The 20,101-nt window shown below is 40.9% G+C and overlaps 1 protein-coding gene across 3 annotated transcripts in view; it reads right to left on the reverse strand.

The window, feature by feature from the left end:
- aff4 (AF4/FMR2 family, member 4) overlaps nucleotides 1-19,342 on the reverse strand; it is a 41,256-nt gene extending 21,914 nt beyond the window's left edge. For 2 of the 3 annotated variants that reach the window (XM_068330756.1, XM_068330753.1), the window contains exon 1: nucleotides 19,040-19,342. The gene's annotated coding sequence lies outside the window, so the exon portion shown is untranslated. Of the gene's footprint in view, nucleotides 1-3; nucleotides 95-19,039 lie in introns of all 3 variants that reach the window. The other variant, XM_068330754.1, reaches the window with a different exon arrangement.
- Between the last annotated feature and the right edge of the window lie 759 nt (nucleotides 19,343-20,101).

Consider the following 20,101-nt stretch of genomic DNA (forward strand, 5'->3'; position numbering starts at 1 on the left):
CACCTCTCTCCAAGAATGGAATGTTCCAGCTGGCCCCATAAAAGGAGATGTTATTTTACACCACAGGACCTCTCCTCCATGTGATGTCACTGCCCTAAGAGAGACCCAACCAATCAGAACTCATCTTTTCATCAACAACCTCCCTCCCTCCCCCATTAGCCTGGAGGACAGGGCAAAGCAATCCTACAGCTTGTTAAAGAGACAGCTTCCAGTTTCCAGTGCGCCGGTTGTAAGAAACAGGAGGTGTTTTCATCAGCCGCAAATAATGATGACACAGTTTGATAAATGTGTAATCACATACTGCAAGAACTTTCAAGTAGTACAAATACTAGTCATATCCGCCATTTCACTTCTGGTAATATGATGTAGGCTTCTTTTAGTTTTGTGTCTTGCTTTCTTAAGTTGAGTTTTGTCTTGTACTTGCTTTGAATCATGAAACTTTTTTTGTTAGTTGAATGTTGAGGACAATACAAGATTAAATAATATTATGACAGCTTCACATTTACGGATGTTTTACTGATTCTACTATGAACAACAATTACAAAATGCCAATGGCAAATCTTGGGGAAATCCACTTTGATTTTGAGTTCACAAGTTACACATTTCAAAAAGTCACAAAAAAGTGAACAAAACCGCTAGTGTCGTTTAAAAATAGTGCAGAGCACAGTGTCATAGTCAAAAGAAAGGAAACAATAAAAGGTTAGACAAAGAGGTTGGTGATAATTACTGCAACTTTTCAATGTGACTCTTTAAAAAATGAATACAGTTACCACATCAAAGGTATGCATGATTTGAGTTCAGGATAAGATACTGATAGTCACAAATACAAAGAGGCCCATAGAGAGTGCTATCTTCAGCAGAGGACCACATTATTTATGGAAAGGTGTTGAGTTTTTGTTAATAGTGTCAACAAAGAAAGTGTTAGGTTGCGCATCCAATTGTGTTGTTTTGGAAAAAGCAAGTTTTTCCTTCTTCTTCTTCTTCTTTTCCTTTCAGCTTTTCCCTTCAGGGGTCGCCACATATTAGGACTTATACATAGTACTAAGATGGATATTTATCTTTGATTACCTTCATTTGGATAAAAACTACAATGATTTCAAGGCAGAAGTAAACTAAAAATTTAAATACAAATGTATGCCAGTGCTGCCTCCCAGATGCTTTTGAAGCCAACATGCTGACAGCAGTCATTCCAAAGAGTGTCCATTCAAATGTTGCAACCCTGCTTCGTATAGGCAGCTGTTTGGGTGAGAGGTGCCATCAAAACCACATGCCAGTATTTATCTGATGATACTTGAGGAGCACAATGTCCAAATTAGAAGTCTGAGTATTCAGAATGTTTGGGTCCTGCTTAAGTAAAAAAATTTATTTTACTGTGGCTTCATACGTATTTCCTTCAATTAACAGCTAAAAACAAGTCTCTCAATCTTGATTGGCACGTGCTTCAAAAACTGCTTACAGTAGTACCTCGAGACACTAGCTGCCGCGTTGTCCGTGAAATCCGAGAAACGAGCCGTGCTTCGGGCCATCCCCACTATTGTATGGATGGATACAACATCAGCTGAGACCTAATGTTGTTCTCTATCGCTGAGTAAAGACATAGTATGAATTTATTTTCATAGTTTATCATGATTTACTTCATAAAAGTAAAGTATGCATGTCTATGTTAATGCATGCTGATTGATAAAAATATGCTCATTTCATAATTTAGAGGGGTTTGTGGTGATGTGCCCTACAAACATAATATGTCCAATTTAAAACTAGAAAATTTGTGTTTAACAAAACAGCTGTTCCCTCTAAAAGCAGTTTGTGCAAAAAGGTTATACAAACAACGAAAAGTGAGCAAACTGACCTGAAACTCACTTCAGTTAAAATATTCAGGTCATGAATTTTTTTTTTTCTGTTTCCCAAGTTACTGAAAGTTGTCAGGTATTTCATTTGCAATTTTTATATACTAGATGTGGAACCTCAGATACCCGATTTTCCTGCCGTATGATTTCCTCACAATGTTGATCTACATCAGTTTCATCACACAAAGTTCTGTATTATTTAGAATAAACACTGATTAAGAATATCCTTAATTATTTTTCAATGAGATTATAAAACGTGAACCCCTTATGAGGCTTAATTTACCTTCTAGGAACTAATGAACCAGATGACTTATGTAAATTAAAGCCTCAAGCATAATAAATCTTACCATGGAGCAACATAGTACATCAATTATCAAAGGTGATGACAAGGGAAGACAAAAATGCCCCCTGCTCAATTAATGTGTCATGGGAACAAATGAATTATTTTCCATCAAGAATAAACTTATTACTCAGATAGCAGTTTCAGCTTGATTTGACATGGGAATATATGCCTACCTATAAACAGAAACATGTTAACACTATAGATTAATAATTTCTTCTTCTCCTTTAAGCTTTTCCCTTCAGGGGTCCCCACAGCGAATCAGTTGCCTCCATCTGACCCTGTCTTCTGCATCCTCTTCTCTCACACCAACTACCTCCATGTCCTCCTTCACTACATCCATAAACCTCCTAATTGGTCTTCCTCTAGGCCTCCTGCCTAGCAGTTCAAAACTCAGCATCCTTCTACCAATATATTCACTATCTCTCCTCTGGACATGTCCAAACCATCTCAGTCTGGCCTCTCTGACATTATCTCCAAAACCTCTAACATATGCTGTGCCTCTGATGTACTCATTCCTGATCATATCCATCCTGGTCACTCCCAAAGAGAACCTCAGCATCTTCATCTCTGCCACCTCCAGCTCCGTCTCCTGTCTTTTCCTCAGTGACACTGTCTCTAGATCAAAGAACATCGCTGGTCTCACCACAGTTTTGTACACCTTTCCTTTCATTTTTGCTGAAACTCACTGCTGCTCACAAATGCTCACTTCCGCCCTTAGTCTAGGTTCAAATACTCTTTCGCATAACTTCATTGTATGGCTCATCAGCTATATTCTTCTGTAGTTTCCACAACTGAGAAGATAGGATGTCAGCGCGTGCACACGCAGCGTTTCCTTTATCTCTCGCTAGAGCAGTTCTTTCATGTTTTTTGTGTCTTGTCACTTCGTGTGCTTCCATCTTTGTTACATATACTTGCCCCATGGCACTCAAACTCCTGTGAGTTTCTGGTGTTTCTGTCCAAAAACACCTTTTTTGGACTTTAACCCAGCAGGCGCGGAAGTGCTGCGTGAGTGCGGCCTGCTCCGGAGGCCTGCTCAATGACCAGCCCCCAATCTTGCTCCCAGCCTGCAGTGGAAGCGCCACAGGTGGAACATACGAAAGCAGAAGAGGGGCAAGCGCGGAGGCATCCAGGCTAGGCTAGCGGCTAGCTCTCACTGGCCGGCTATCCTGACCATCACGCTTGCCAACCTACACTCCCTGGATAATAAACTGGACTACATCCACCTGCTCCGGTCATCATCTAAGTCTGTGGATGAGTGTTGCGTCTTTGTGTTTGTGGAAACATGGCTCACCAACAGCGTCCCGGCTAACATGCAGGTCTGACAGAACACTTGTCGAGGGGGGGAAGACCCACGGCGGGGGACTCTGTGTTTACATAAAGGATGCTTGGTGCCGCGATGCTGCTGTGGTCAGGACATATGATCATCAGATGCCGGCCATTCTACCTGCCTAGGGAGTTCTCTGCCATATTGCTGGTAGCAGTATACATCCCTCCCACCTCCAGCAACAACAGGAGTGAGGCACTGAATGAACTCTACCATCACATCAGTGAGCAGCCGACAGCCCACCCAGATGCCCTCCTCATTCTGGCAGGGGATTTTAACCATGCAAACTCCAAGAGTGCGATTCCCAAATTACATGGACATATCAACTTTTCCACCAGAGGAAGTAACATCCTGGACAATATCTACACAACACATAAAGATGCCTACAAAGCCCATGCCCTCCCCCACCATGGGGTGTCAAACCACACCACTGTTATGCTAACGCCGGCATACAGTCTGCTCGTTACAGTCGTCAGACCTGCATAAAGGCAGATACGGGTGTGGCCTGAGGGGTCTTCAGAGACACTTCAGAACTGCTTCTCCACCACAGACGGGAGTGTATTCAAAGATGCAGCCACCCACAACAACACCACAGACGTCCAGGAGTACACGGAGACCGTCACTGCATACATGAAGAAATGCATGGATGATGTCACGGTCACCAGAACCATCTCCATTCGAACCGAACCAGAGGCCATGACAGGGGAAGTCCACAGGCTCCTGAGGGCCCGGAACGCGGCCGTCAGAGCGGGGGATGAAGTGGGACTAAGGACAGTCAGCTTGCGCTAACCAATCGCCACTTCGCCATAGGCGACGTAAATTCCAGAGTGGCTACAAGGTTTTTAGCCTGTGTGGCGTTCTTATTTTTAGGGAAAAAAAGGCTAAAACATAACTTTTTTGGACTCGCGAAAATCCCTGAGCGATAACATAAGAAAACAAACTTTTTCTCTCGCTAGGCGGAGCACATGCCAACGGAAATAGCCGAAGTGACCCGAACGCTCCCGATCATTAAATATGCACTCGGGTCATGACCTCCTCTCGTAAAAATAAAAAAAAAACATTCTATTTTTAAAAGCTAAACCCGCGAATTGGTGTGCGACAAGGTGAGGACAATTGATCGAAAGAAAATGAGAATAGTGTGTTTTATAGTAGATTTTGTGTTAAAATTCTCATTGAACAACAAATGGTGAACGCTGAGCGGAGGTAGGAGTGCTGACAGAACGATCAGAAGGCAAATGAAAGATATTATCAATACTTCTTTGTAGTCTTAGACTTTTGATACCTATGACTGGCAGGAATAACCAGCGATGCATGTAAATGTGTATTCACATCACTTGCTATAATAGCAAGTAAAACTTACAAGTAAACATTGAGTAATATTTTGTATGACTGCATCTTCACATAGTGAAAGCAAGTTTTCAGTTGTTGCATCTCACATTTATACCTACATAAAGTAGGTTAGAAATAAAGATACAGTAGTTAAGCTTGAACTGTTGACTTTAGTATATTTTTGTAGGTAAACTGAACAGAAGATTTTGCCCTCAGAATGCAGGAAAACCCCATTTTCTAAAAAATTTCCTGAGGGAGGTCCCCACGGACCCACCCTGTGGGGGTATCCCCCCCACTCCCCCCCCAGGAAGAGCGTGGTTTTATACCCCCAAAAATTGAAAACTTGCATTCACTATGTGAAGATAGTCATACAAAATATTACTGAATGTTGTAAGTTTTACTTGCTATTATAGCAGGCCACTGTCTTGGACACAGAATGTGGCTTTTTGTGGCTTACTCAATTCTTTTACACTGAGCCACAGTGGCTTAGTAATACTACCTCCTAGTGCAAGCCCAGGGACAGCTAGGGCCAACCTGTCACCAGGCATCAGAGTGGCCAAGAGACAGTACTCCAGGAGGATCTCTACTCACTTCAGCAACAGCAGAGACACCAGGAGCCTGCGGCGGGGGATTCAGTCAATTATGGACTACAATCCCCTTCCGCAGGCCTGCGACAGCTCCACCACTCTGCTGAATCAGCTGAATGGCTTCTTTGCGCGCTTTGAGGCAGACAACAGCATCCCGGCACAGAAGACTCAACCCCCTCCTGGTGACCAGGCATTGACGCTTTCTCCGGAGAGCGTGAAGCAAGTCCTCAAAAGGACCAACACACGGAAAACTCCAGGTCCTGACAACATCCCTGGTCGTATCCTGAGAGACTGCTGGTAAGCTCACAGATGTCTTCACATACATCTTCAGCATCTCCCTGAGCCAGTCTGTTGTCCCCACCTGCCCCAAAGCCACCACCATCATCCCAGTCCCGAAGAATCACCCCCATCCACCTGGTTGCACTCAATCCCATCCTCATGAAGTGCTTCGAGCGGCTAGTCATGCACCAAATCAAATCTGCCCTCCCTTCAACCCTGGACCCTTTTCAGTTTGCTTACTGGTCGAACCACTCCACTCTACTGAACTCTACCCTCACCCTGCCCTGCCCTCCCCCCAGCACCTGACTACCTCTCTCTCTCTGCCTGTTGTGATGCCTGTGTTGTACTGCCTGTTTAATGTGGGTCTGAGAGGACTGCAACTTCACATGTGCTGTATGTCTTGCATATATGGTACATTTGACAATAAAGCTGACTTTGACAACTCTGCACATATCCCTTGTTCTTAAAAATGGGTACCAGTACACTTCTCCATCCCTCAGGCATCTTCTCACTATCTAAAATCCTGTTGAACAACCCAGACAGAAAATGTAAGGCCACCTCTCCTCGACACTTCCATACCTCCACAGGTATATCATCAGGACTGAGTGCCTTTCTACTCTTTATTCTCTTCAATGCTCTTCTCACTTCATCCTGACTAATCTTTGCTACTTCCTGGTCCACAACAGCCACCTCTTCTAGTTTGTCTCTCATTTTCCTCATTCATCAACTCTTCAAAGTACTCTTTCCATCTTCCCATCACATTACTGGCACCTGTCAATATACTTCCATCCCTATCCTTAAGCCCTCTAACCTGCTGCACGTCCTTCCCATCTCTGTCTCTCTGTCTCGCCAGCGTGTATAGATCAGTCTCCCCCTCCTTACTGTCCAACCAAGCATACAAGTCATCATAAGCCCCTTGTTTGGCCTTTGATACCTCTACTTTCACCTTACACTCTGTCTCCCTGTACTTCTGTTAACTCACCTCAGTGCTCTCAGTGTCCCACTTCTTCTTAGCTAACCTCTTTCTCTTTATACATTCCTGTACCTCCTCATTCCACCACCAAGTCTCCTTACCTACTTTCCTTCCAGATGACATACCAAGTACTCTCCTACCTGTCTCCCTGATCACATTAGCTGTAGTTGTCCAGTCATCTGGAAGCACCTCCTGACCACCCAAAGCCTGTCTTAACTCCTAACAGTCCTGCTACACTTTTCTTTTTTCGGCATCCAACATTTCGTCCTCTGCTCTGCCTTTGCCCTCTTCATCTTCCTCACCACCATAGTCATCCTACGCACCAGATACTGTTTGGCTACACTCTTGCCTACCACTACTTTGCAGTCACTGATCTCCTTCAGAATACACCGTCTACACAAGATGTAGTCTAACTGTCTGCTCCTACCTCCACTCTTATACAGGTAGGTCACCCTATGTTCCTGCCTCTTCTGGAAGAAAGTAATCAAAATAGCAGATTCCATTCTTTTTGCAAAGTCAACCACCATCTGTCCTTCTGTATTCCTCTCCTGGATCCCAAACCTGCCCATCACCACCTCATCATCTGTTTCCTGCACCAACATGTCCACTGAAGTCTGCACCAACGACAATTCTCTCACTTCTCGGTATGCTCTGCATCACTTCATCAAAGTCCAACCAGAATTTCTCCTTCTCCTCCAGCTTACATCCTACCTGTGGAGCATACCCACTAACAACATTGAACACCACACCTTCGATTTCTAGTTTCAGACTCATCACTCAATCTGACACTTTTTACCTTCAGAACATTCCTAACAAACTCCTCCAAGATAACTCCCTTCTCCATTTCTCTTCCTATCTACACCATGGTAGAACAACCTGGGCTTGCGCTAGCCATTCGCCACTTCGCCATAGGCTAAGTAAATTCCAGATTGGCTACAAGGTTTTCAGATTGTGTAGCCACAGTGGCGTTCTTATTTCTACTGAAAAAAAGGCTAAAACTTAAAACTTTGTCGCTCGCTAGCGGCGCTCGCTATTTCCGCATGCCGACGGAAATAGCAGTAGAGTTTGTGTTAAAGTCCTCATTAATAAACAAATGGGGAATGCTGAGAGGGGGTAGGAGTGGTGACAGACCGATCAGAAGGTAAATGAAAGATATTATCAATACTTTTTTGTAGTCTTAGACTTTTGATTCCTATGACCGGGAGGAATAACCAGCAATGCATGTAAATATGTATTCACCTCGCTATTTTTCATGCCTTTTTAAATTGAAATGAAAAATCATGTTGTTGAATTAGAAAAAATAATAAAATAAACTATGGCATACCAATGGTGGTGTTGGTGGTCAAAGTTAAAATGTCTTCTAGTCCAAGTAAAACTTACAAGTAAACATTGAGTAATATTTTGTATGACTGTATCTTCACATAGTGAATGCAAGTTTTCAATAGTTGAATCTCACATTCATACCTGCATAAAGTAGGACAGAAATAAAGATAGTTAAGTTTGAACTGTTGACTTTAGTGTATTTTTGTTGGTAAACTGAAAAGAAGATTTTGTCCTCAGAATGCACCACAATGCAGGAAAACCCCATTTTCTAAAACATTTCCCGGGGGAGGTGCCCTGGCCCCCCCCGCCCCCCGCAGCGAGCGTCAGTCGTCCGCGCAGTGTGCCACTGTCTTGGACACAGAATGTGGCTTTTTATGGCTTGCTCAATTCTTTCACACTGAGCCACAGTGGCTTAGTCATACTACCTCCTAGTGCAAGCCCAGACAACTTGAAACCTGGTCCTAAATGTCTAACCTTGCTACCTTTCCACCTGGTGTCCTTGACACAGTATGTCTCCCTTCCTCCTCTGCATCATGTCAACCAATTCTACTTTTTCCTGTTATAGTTCCAACATTCAACGTCCCTACTCTCAGTCCTATAATCTTGGCGTTTCTTTTGTCCATCTTCCTTTGAACACACTTTCCTCCTCTCCTTCAACCAACAGTAGTCCAATTTCCGACGGCACCCTGCAGTTGAACAGCACCGATGGGGGTTGTTGTTAACCCAGGCCTGGACCGATCCGGTATGGAAGTTATAGATTTGATTTGTATGTTTGATTTGGCAAATGTTTTACATTGGTGCCCTTCCTGACACAACCCTCTGTATTTACCCAGGCTTGGGACCAGCACAATAAGACATTGGCTTGTGCCCTCTTGCAGCTACATTCTACAGATCAATACTTTGATATGCTAAATAGCCATCTGCGCTACCCTGAACATGAACTTCAATTTAAAAAAATTGGCCCAAAGATAAAACGGTTGATGAAAATTTTATTTTTATAATTCATGTGGTGTGGACTTCTGTGAAGATCATAAACAGTAGATAAATCAGAATTTTACTTGTGATTTTTATTGTACTACATTCCTGGGCTTGCACTAGGAGCTAGTATGACTAAGCCACTGTGGCTCAGTTTAAAAGAATTGAGCAAGCCACAAAAAGCCATAGTCTGTCCAAGACAGTGGTGCAGGGGGCGTCCGGGGGGCCTCCCCCGGGAAATTTTTTTATAAAATGGGGTTGTTTTCCTGCATTCTGAGGACAAAATCTTCTGTTCAGTTTAGCTACAAAAAAATACTAAAGTCAACAGTTCAAGCTGAACTATCTTTATTTCTGTCCTACTTTATGCAGGTATGAATGTGATATTCAACAATTGAAAACTTCCATTCACTATGTGAAGATACAGTCATACAAAATATTACTCAATGTTTACTTGTAAGTTTTACTTACACTAGAAGACATTTCAACTTTGAACACCACCAACACGATTGGTATGCCATAGTTTTGTTTTTGTTTTTTTAATTCAATAACATGATTTTTCATTTCAATTTAAAAAGGCATGAAAATAGCAAACGAGGTGAATACATATTTACATGCATCGCTGGTTATTCCTGCCGGTCATAGGGAACAAAAGTCTAAGACTACAAACAAGTATTGATAATATCTTTCATCTACCTTCTGATCGGTCTGTCACCACTCCTACCCCCTCTCAGCGTTCACCAATTGTTTATTAATGAGGACTTTATAACACAAACTCTACTATAAAACACTGGATTCTTTTGATCGATCGTCCTCGCCTTGTCTTACACCAATTCGCGGGTTCAGCTTGTAAAAAAAATAATATTCTTGTTTTTTATTGGATGAAAGGAGGTCATGACCCGAGTGCAAATGTAATGATCGGGAGCGTTCAGGTCACTTCGGCTATTTCTGTCGGCATGCTTCGGCTAAATTCTGCCGGCATGCAGAAATAGCTGCGCTAGCGCCATTCGCTAGCGGAAGTAGTGGCGATAGTGCCGCTCACTACAGGAAATAGTGGCGCTCAGTAGCGGAAGTAGCAGCGCTCGCTAGCGGAAATAGCGAGCGCCACTCGCTAGCGGATATAGCGAGTGCCGCTAGCGAGCAAAATAGTTGCAAGTTTTAGCCTTTTTTCCAGTAAAAATAAATACGCCACTGTGGCTACACAGTCTATAAACCTTGTAGCCAATCTGGAATTTACTTCGCCTATGGCGAAGTGGCGAATGGCTAGCGCAAGCCCAGCATTCATCATTTCTTGATAATTGTTATTTTGCTGGATTCACTTCAGCATCTTAGACATTTAAGGTTTATGGTATTAATCCATCTGTCATTGCCTGAAAAGCACTGTCCCCCTCCTGACGAAAGTCAGGCCCATACATTTCACTGTTGTTCATTTTAAGTATTTCAGCCAAAACAGGCGACTGGTATTTAAATATTAGAGAGCTGAATCCAAAAGCATGGATCAATGCCATAATTCTGAGGTTTGACAAATAAATGCCCTGAATGAATTTTATCACCCGAGTTTAAAGTATATCCACATAAGCACTTAGATCACATCCTGGAGAACAAAAGCTGAAGTAGAGATGCGTGAGGTCAGGACACAATGAGTAGCATATTTTTCTGCAACGTGAGCAGAGAGGAATGTAAAAAGTGCTACTGATGTCTGATTAGATTTCTGCTAATTAAATTGTCAGCCTCTGGAAGAGCTTTAAAACAACATATTTTGGATAAGCTCTTTGTAAAAGAAAATTACATCTGATTATAAACTTAGTAGCTTAGATAAGATGTAAATTTTTCTACCTTGTGCAAATATGACATTAAATAAAGTATCATCTGTACACAGTAATCACGTTTTCTTTCTAACTTCTCTCCTTAAATTCATTTCAATCATAAGCATGAGATGAAGACTAAGGCAATAAGACAGGATAAAATGGATATACTGCGATGATGATATCTTGGAGATTTTTTTCTAACACAAACTTAAATGTGATTTTAATCATAAAGGGAAAACTAAGTTCCAAATGACGCCAGCATTACTCAAAGGAAAAGCTGTTGACAGACCTGGAAACCTTGGAAAAACTGTTGAGTCAGCACAACTCAACCTGGGTAATTGGGCTACATTTCAGACACTTATCGACTAGCTCAGCAATGATTTGGGCAAAGCAATATATAAAACTGTCAAAGGGTGCATTAATGCTATTTTCAGGGCTTGACCTGTTTATTCAAAGAAGGAAAAAGCACCAGTTTTTTTTTTGTTGCTGTTGTCGTCATCACTCCCGCAGTAAGTTCCCATAGTATTTCTCCAAATTTTATGTGGTACATGGACCACTGCAGTCAGCGTCAGGTATTGATCACATTTAAAATCCTATACAAAGAATTGAAAAAGGAGTCAGTGGCTGACCTTTTTCAAGCATAGCGTTGGTGTTAGCAAAAACGTTTGGCAAAAAAATTATCCAAAAAAAACCCATAATCTAATTGTATATCTAAAGCTAGGATCAGACAATAACTTTCACTGCCTTTACAGATTTGATTTCTTTACAGAAGACTTGGAGTACACAATACGGACTGGTTTAATCAGATTTCTTTAACAATAAAAGACTGAGGTTAAAGTGAACCATCTGATTATGAAACACAGACTTTACTTTTCAAACTAAGCTGACTGGGCGTGCACTAAGAGATAGTATGACTAAGCCACTGTGGCTCAGTGTAAACGAATTGAGCAAGCCACAAAAAGCCCCATTCTGTGTCCAAGACAGTGGCACAGTGCGCGGATGACCGACACTCGTTGCGAGTCCGAGGGCCCCCCCCCCCCGGGAAATGTTTTAGAAAATGGGGTTGTTTTCCTGCATTCTGCATGTTCAGTTTACCTACAAAAATGCACTAAAGTCAACAGTTCAAGCTTAACTATCTTTATTTCTGTCCTACTTTATGCAGGTATGAATGTGAAATTCAACAATTGAAAACTTCCATTCACTATGTGAAGATACAGACATATAAAATATTACTCAATGTTTACTTGTGTAACTTTTACTGAGACTAGACGACATTTCAACTTTGACCACCACCAACACCATTGCTATGCCATAGTTTATTTTATTTTTTTAATTCAACAACATGATTTTTCATTTCAATTTAAAAAGGCATGAAAAATAGCAAGCGAGGTGAATACATATTTACATGCATCGCTGGTTATTCCTGCGGTCATAGGGAACAAAAGTCTAAGACTACAAACAAGTATTGATAATATCTTTCATTTACCTTCTGATCGGTCTGTCACCATTCCTATCCCCTCTCAGCATTCACCAATTGTTTATTAATGAGGACTTTAACAGAAACTCTACTATAAAACACTGGATTCTTTTGATCGATCGTCCTCGCCTTGTTGTACACAAATTCGCGGGTTCAGCTTGTAAAAAAACAATATTTTGTTTTTCATTGGACGAGAGGAGGTCATGACCCGAGTGCATATTTAATGATCGGGAGCGTTCAGGTCACTTCGGCTATTTCCGTCGGCATGCTTCAGCTAAATTCCGTCGGCATGTGGAAATAGCGGCGAGCGCGCCGCTCGCTAGCGGAAATAGCGAGCACCTCTAGCGAGCGACAAAGTTGTAAGTTTTAGCCTTTTTTCCGTGAAAATAAAAACGCCACTGTGGCTACACAGTCTAAAAACCTTGTAGCCAATCTGGAATTTACTTCACCTATGGCAAAGTGGCGAATGGCTAGCGCAAGCCCAGGCTGACCAATCAAATGCTCAGAAGGGTGACAGTTTAAAGGGTTAACAAACATACCAATCACTTCCTGTGTCCCATTCTCTCTTTTTCATTGGATGTTGGCAAAGTGTTTGCAGTTGAGTCGGCAGTGAGATCACACCATTCAATTAGGCTCAAAAAATTCAAACATGTTTCCATGACTGCAACAGAAGTCAGGTAAGTTCCACAGACTGGCATTGCCTTGGTCCAAAATGGAATTGAGTAAAATCCGGCATTGTCCTCATTGTTCATGGAGGTCTGAACTTTCCACGATCTAGTAACAGCGCTGACTGCAGATGTTTTAATGTCAACACTACACTCCTCACATTCTGGATCTACTTTGTATTTGACTAGGTATTTCCATGGATTAGACCAGTTGTCTTGACTAGCTTGGCCTTGTCATTCTGCCTGGAGTTTTGGCAAGTTTTAAGACATGGGAAAAATTAAGACATGTTAGGATAGTTTTACTTTTTGAGTTAACTAGTAACTGCTACTTGCTATCTTATGGTCTGGGCCACACACAATAATTAAACAAATGTCACAGCCCTGTCCTTACCATCCACCTCCTTGTGTGGAGAAGAGAGAATGCTCACAAAGATGTGTGATTCAGCTTCGATAAACACATGGACAAAAATGTTGGTACCCCTCTTGTTAATCATAGAAAAATCCACAATGGTTATTGAAAACACTTGAAATTTACAATGAGCAATACATAAAAAAAATATATTGAAAATTACACAATCAGAATCAGTCATCACATTTTAATTTTTGTTCAACATAATTCTAAAAATAAATAAAAAAAACTACTGAAACTTGCCTGGACAAAAATTATGGTACCTCTGTAAAAGACTGAAAACATTTTTACCAGACAGAGGGACATAAATAACTCAGGTGTGTCCCATAATTGGCATCACAGGTGTGTTGAATCTCATAAGTAGTCAGTCTGCCAAATTAAAAGGATGACAAATAGTCACCGTGCTGTTTGGTGACATGGTGTGTGCCGCATTGAACATGGACAGCAGAAAGCAGAGTTGTCTCAGGAGCTTAGAAAGAAAATTATAGACCAGCATGTAAAAGGTGAAGGCTATAAGACAATCTCTAAGCAGCTTGATGTCCCTGTGACAACAGTGGCACATATTATTCAAAAGTTTAAGATCCAAGGGACTGTAGCCAACCTTCCTGGATGTGGCCACAAGAGGAAAATTGACAATAAATTGAAGAGACGGATAATTTGAAAGATATCCGAAGAGCCCAGAACAACCTCCAAAGAAATTAAAGATCCAATCCAAGGCCAAGGTACAACAGTGTCAGATCGCACTATTCGTCGCTGTTTGAGCCAAAGTGGACTCCATGGGAGACGACCAAGCAGGACCCCACTGTTGAAAGCAAATCATAAAAAGGCGAGACAAGCCACAAAGCTTCTGGGAGACTGTTCTTTGGACAGACAAGACAAAACTAGAGCTTTTTGGTGAGGCACATCAACTCTATGTTCACAGACGGGAAAATAAAGCATATGAAAAAAAGAACTGTCCCTAAAAACATGGAGTAGGTTTGGTTATGTTCTAGGGCCGCTTTGCTGCATCTGGCACAGGATATCTCGAATCTGTGCAAGGTACAGTGAAATCTCAAGACTATCAAGGCATTCTGGAGAGAAATGTGCTGCCTAGTGTCAGAAAGCTTGGTCTCAGTTGCAGATCATGGGTCTTCCAACAGGATAACGACCCCAAACACACAGCCAAAAACACCCAAGAATGGCTTAGAGAAAAGCATTGGACTATTCTGAAATGGCCTTCCAGATTTAAATGCTATTGAACATCTGTGGAAAGAGCTGAAACATGCCATCTGGAGAAGACACCCTTCAAACCTGAGGACCCGTCCACACAGCGCCAGAACTTTTTGAAAACGCAAGTTTTTTGTTGTGGTTATGCCCTCCGTCCACACGATAACGCAGATATCTGGGACGAAAACACACATTTTTGAAAACTCTGGTCAAAGTGAATTTTTTTGAAAATGCCGGGTCTGCGTTGTTTTGTGGATGTTGTCTCCGCAACTGTTTCCACCCGTGTCTACATGTACACTGAGAATGGATGGAGTCAAAACCAGCTATTTTCTGACGTATAACAGCTCCACGTCCAAGATGCGTTGATAAACATGCTTGACACTTTAATATTTGTTTGTCTGTTTCTTTCTTTGAGTAAAAAATTCATATATTTATTTATTTATTCATTCATTCATTCACGTTCCTCTCCCAAGACGCTGATGCCAGTTCTAGGTCAGACCGGAATGCGCTCCCTACTGGTGGGAGAACTCTGTGATGGAGCTCATCCTCCAGGAGGAACGGCGTGAATTTGCACGAGTCCCCGTCCTCTCTCCTGTCGGAGTTGTTCTGCTTATGAACGTGTTGATCAACGCACTTATGCGGATACGTGTGGACAGATTTTTTCAAAAACCCTGTCGTGTGGATGTGAATCTTTTTCTATGCGGGGTGAAAAAAGTTGCGTTTTCAATAAGATCCAGCACCGTGTGTACGGGGCCTGAGAAAACTGGAGGAGTATGCTCACGAGAAGTGGACAAAATACCTGTGGAGAGGTGCAGAGATCTCATTGACAGCTACAGAACTCGTTTAATTGCAGTGATTGCCTCAAAAGGTTGACCAACAAAATATTAACTTACTGGTACCATCCTTATGGTCCAGGCCTGTTTCATAAGTTTGTTTTTTTTAAATAATTCTGTTGAACGACAATTCCAAAATAATGTCTGATTTTGATTGTTTAATTTTCAATAAATTTCTATTTATTGTTACTTTGGTAAGTTTCAAGTGATTTTGGTGACCATAGTGGGTTTTTCTTTCATTAACAGAGGGGTACCAAGTATGTTGTCCACGTGTGTATGGTATCTCTGTTGCTACCCCAGAGGTAAAACAGAGTAAAAATGTTAAATGCACAAATGCACACAAAATTTTGGAATAAAATAAAAAGGTGCAAATTTCAGGCCTTGAAAATAATGCAAATTCTTACGATTTGCATTATTGGTATAAACTGATTATTGTGACTCGGGACTCTGTACAGCGGTACCTCTACTTACGAACGTCTCTTCATACGAAACTTTCAAGTTACAAAACGCCTCAACAGGAAAATATTGCCTGTTACGTATTGTTCCGAAAGAAATTTTAGGATACGAAAGGAAAAAATACAGTATGGGCTGCTACTCGCAGCTCCCAAAGTTCCCTGAATGCAACATTCTTACAGCTGCTCTGCAACTGGCTATTACATAGCATCTTCCTGGCATCCCATTGGCTAAGAGGGACCTCTATGTGTAGCTAGATGCGTGTCTATGCGTCCTTGTCATTGGGCCCTCGACCCATGCGGTATTCTGATAGTTTTACGTAAATATATTAACTTTTAGAGTATTCACAATGGACCCCAAGAAAGTGACGGAGAAAACAGGAAAAGAAAAGAAGAAGAGTTTTTTTGTCCATACAAACAAAGCAAGACATAATAGAAAAACAAGAAAAAGGGATGCGTTTGGTTGATCTCGCCAAGTGTTAAGGCATTGCGTCGGTGGTTGGAGAAGTTCAAAAGGAGGACTGGAATTCACTCTGTTGTTCGGCATGGTGAGGCAAGAAAGGCATGAACCAAAGAGGGCAAAAAACAATTAGGACAGCAGTTAAAAGGTAAATGACTATCATTTATATTCTTTATTCTTTGTTTTTTACATTATGCACAACTCTCATTTATTGTGTAATAATCTAATTGTAACATGTATTTGTTACATGTTTTGATTCATTTTTATGCTTTTATGTCTGAATTTTGGGGGGCTTGGAATGGATTCGGGCATTTGCATGGAAAACTACTTACAGTACAAAATTTTCTCCTTAAGAAATTTCTTCCAGAACCAATTAATTTCGTAAGTAGAGGTACCACTATATTACTATATTAATGGATGGGGTACGAAACCTATTCTGTCAAGTATTACACAGTTTTGAAAGTATCCTCACATCAACTGCAACTGCTTGTTGTGGTTGTACAGAATTAAAGCAAGTATTACTCATCTTCTTAACACTGATGCAGAACAAACTGCTGTATATTAATAAAAAGCCAAAAGAAATCCTTGACCTACTCATCTTATGATATGGGCAAAACATGTGCTCTTAACCATTAAAAAGGAAACGTATGTGTGCCTTTGCTTGGCTACAGAGGAAACAGTTATACTAAAGCTACAGCACAAAACAAACAGGAAGTGAAGAAGGTTTCACAGTAAGCTTAGTCACTGATAACACATGACCACCAACAACAACAAAAAAAGAACATGGCCATCAAGAGCATGCTATGGAAAAAAAATGCACAAGAGCACACTGGCAGATATCCCACACCTCAAATTAAAGCTAAAATTTAAAATAACTGATTGAACAGATTTTGCATGTAGACGGGGATTCATTTCAAGCAGCTCCATTAAGATCCTGTTACCATTCTCAACATCTTCACAAATGTTAGACCAAAGGTGGACCAGGAGAAGGGAATCTGCCTCACATTCATTCTTGCCAGAACAGAGCAGTTCTTTGCATCATCTGAGGCCCAGTTCTCCTACTTCATGATCATGCCTTCTGAAGAATGCCCTGACTTTAAAAAAAAAAAAAAAGGTTAAGAAACTCTGGTCTGTGTCATGCATTTATTTACGTACTATCATGCAAGGTTAGAACAAGCGTTGTGTTTTAAACTGCTATGTTTACTACTACAACCTCGGAATCGATTCAAACCGTTTCTATTGACTAACAATTTGATTTCTAGCCACATCGCATAATGCCAGAAAAAAACTGAAACATGCTCACACAAAATATTTCAATCAATACTTTTGAATATGCTTCAATAATTGTTACTAGAACACAACGGAATGTAAAATTATACTTGAAACTCAGAAATAGCATTTTTCCACTATGTTTAGAGAACTATTCTTACTTGGACATGCTTTTCGACAGGACTATAACATAATCTAGTAAGTATGGCTAATGAAATTGCCTAAAAAGAATAAGGAGACATTATCATACTGAAAATGATAGCAGCTTCTGCAATTAATCTTCAAATGGAGTTAGGGACTGTACTGTTAGGGACTTCAAAACACCTGTCTACAGAAGTTTGCCACTACACAGCGACCTACCATAACAGAGTTCATGACCTCTCCAAACATGAGGCATTCATGATAAACAAGCATGTGTGTTTTTGTTTATTCACACACACACACACACACACACACACACACACACACACACACACACACACACACACACAGAGTTGAGAGTTATTCTGGACTTATGATGCATTGTCTAGCCCTTCCCCCAACAGTGGCACTTAAAATGGCTTCCTAGAAAAGCATATCAGCTGTCCTGTCAGACTAAAAGCCTGATAAAACACTTTTCTATCGTACGACTAGTACTTTAGTACTCTGAGTCACTGGAAGTTTAACTAACAGCAGCTTGCGGCACAACGAACCGTGACGTAACAAATGCAGGATGTAATCAGCATAAGTCCTGGGTAACAAACTAAAAGTTTTTTTTCTTTCCCTAGTGAAACTGACATCCTTTATGTGAATTGAATTACTTCACCATTGACATTTACAGTAGGCATAAGCCAAGAAATTTGTATAATTGCAGCATGTGCGTAAATTGTTAAGCTTTTAACAGTTCATCCCGAGTTTTATTCATGAAGTTGGAGTTGGTGGATGAGTTATTTCCATGAACTGCGTTGAACGGACGGCTTTTACACTGAACATGATTATCTCGTACTTTGGCCCTCTAAAATGACATGAGTTGATATTACTGTAAACTTAGATGGAGGAGTTCTGTCAACACTGGACAATAAGTAAAAACACAGACCGATGTCATCTCATGTTAGCCAATACTACATGAATAAAAACACGACCTCCATCTCTTCGTTGTTCACCTCTCCTGGAACGGAAAGCCGCTGCACGTATAACAGTAACATTAACACTATCGCGACTTCAACAATGAATGTTTGTTGTCAGCAGAACTCAAAAGTCGCTACAAAGCCTATCCCTTTAGCTAACATGCTACCTAGATGACTACGTACCTGTATCTTTGCGTTAGCATGTTAGCTAATCAAACCTGCGAGTTGCGTTCAGAGGCTAGCCTAGCGGTTAGCTAGGTGCTCAGCGTTACAATTTTCTCGTCAGATTTAAATTAGCATTCACTAAAAATATCAGACAGTCATTAACCACAGTTTAATAATGAAATAAAGTATTTAATTAAATGAAGCATCCTTACCTCTTGTCTTCTTTTTAGGCCCAAACCATTCTAGCTATTGGAAAGCTCTTTTCTCTTTGTCTTTTCCACTTCCAGTAACACGCAAAATGGATTCAGCAAAAAGCTTAACAGCTATAATACTTAAATCGAATGGATTGTCTCCATAATTTATTTAAACCACTAGCGTCCATCGAGCGGAAAACCAATTAAATTCATATCGTCCCCTGTTATTTTTTTGTTATTCCCGAACAGGACTGGCTTATAGGTAAAGCTGCTAGCTAAGTTAAGTAGCCAGCAGGTACCACAGACAGGACTGGACTCATGGATAACAGCAAGCGGCGCTGCGTTCACATGTTGTCAAGAGATTTTTTTTTTTTACCAAACACCTTGTTATGCAAACAAGATGGGGAAACACAACAGACATATTCTCAATTCAACAATCACCGACAAAGATTTAGGTTTAAATGTACGGGACCATTTGAAATTTCATCGGACAGTTTTACAGCAACATTTTTGTCATTTTAATAATATTGGAAATTCCTACGTTGAAATGCAACATTTCATTGACGCACAGGTTGCTAAGAATTGACGTTTACGACGGATGTGAGGATGGTCGGGTCATTGTCCCTTGTTGTTGATTTGCATGTTTGATTTTTGCAAAAGTTTTACGTCGGATGCCCTTCTTGACACAACCCTATTTATCCGGGCTTGAGACTAGCACAAGACACTGGCTTGTGCCCTCTTGCGGTTATATTTTGTTGATGGTCGGCTGTAAATATTCTGCTGGGTTATGCTTGGTTGTCATGTGTGTGTAGCATCGTAATACGTTTTCTTTTTAATACAAAATGTAAATTTAGATACTCACTTGCTAATTTTACCAATTCGGAAATTTTTATATTGTACTTGACTTCCGCCGTCAACTTAATTTTAGTTGACCAGAGGCTCCGTAATTGTAGAAAAAACAAACAAAAAAAAAACATTAAAATATTAATAAAGACTAGTTAGACCGGCTTCATAATAATTTAAAGGGACTTTGGTCTGAATGGGTCAAAAGGTGAAAACGTCAAAGCTATCAATATTACT

This window comes from Antennarius striatus, chromosome 13 (assembly GCF_040054535.1).
Source record: "Antennarius striatus isolate MH-2024 chromosome 13, ASM4005453v1, whole genome shotgun sequence".
Lineage (NCBI taxonomy): Eukaryota > Metazoa > Chordata > Actinopteri > Lophiiformes > Antennariidae > Antennarius > Antennarius striatus.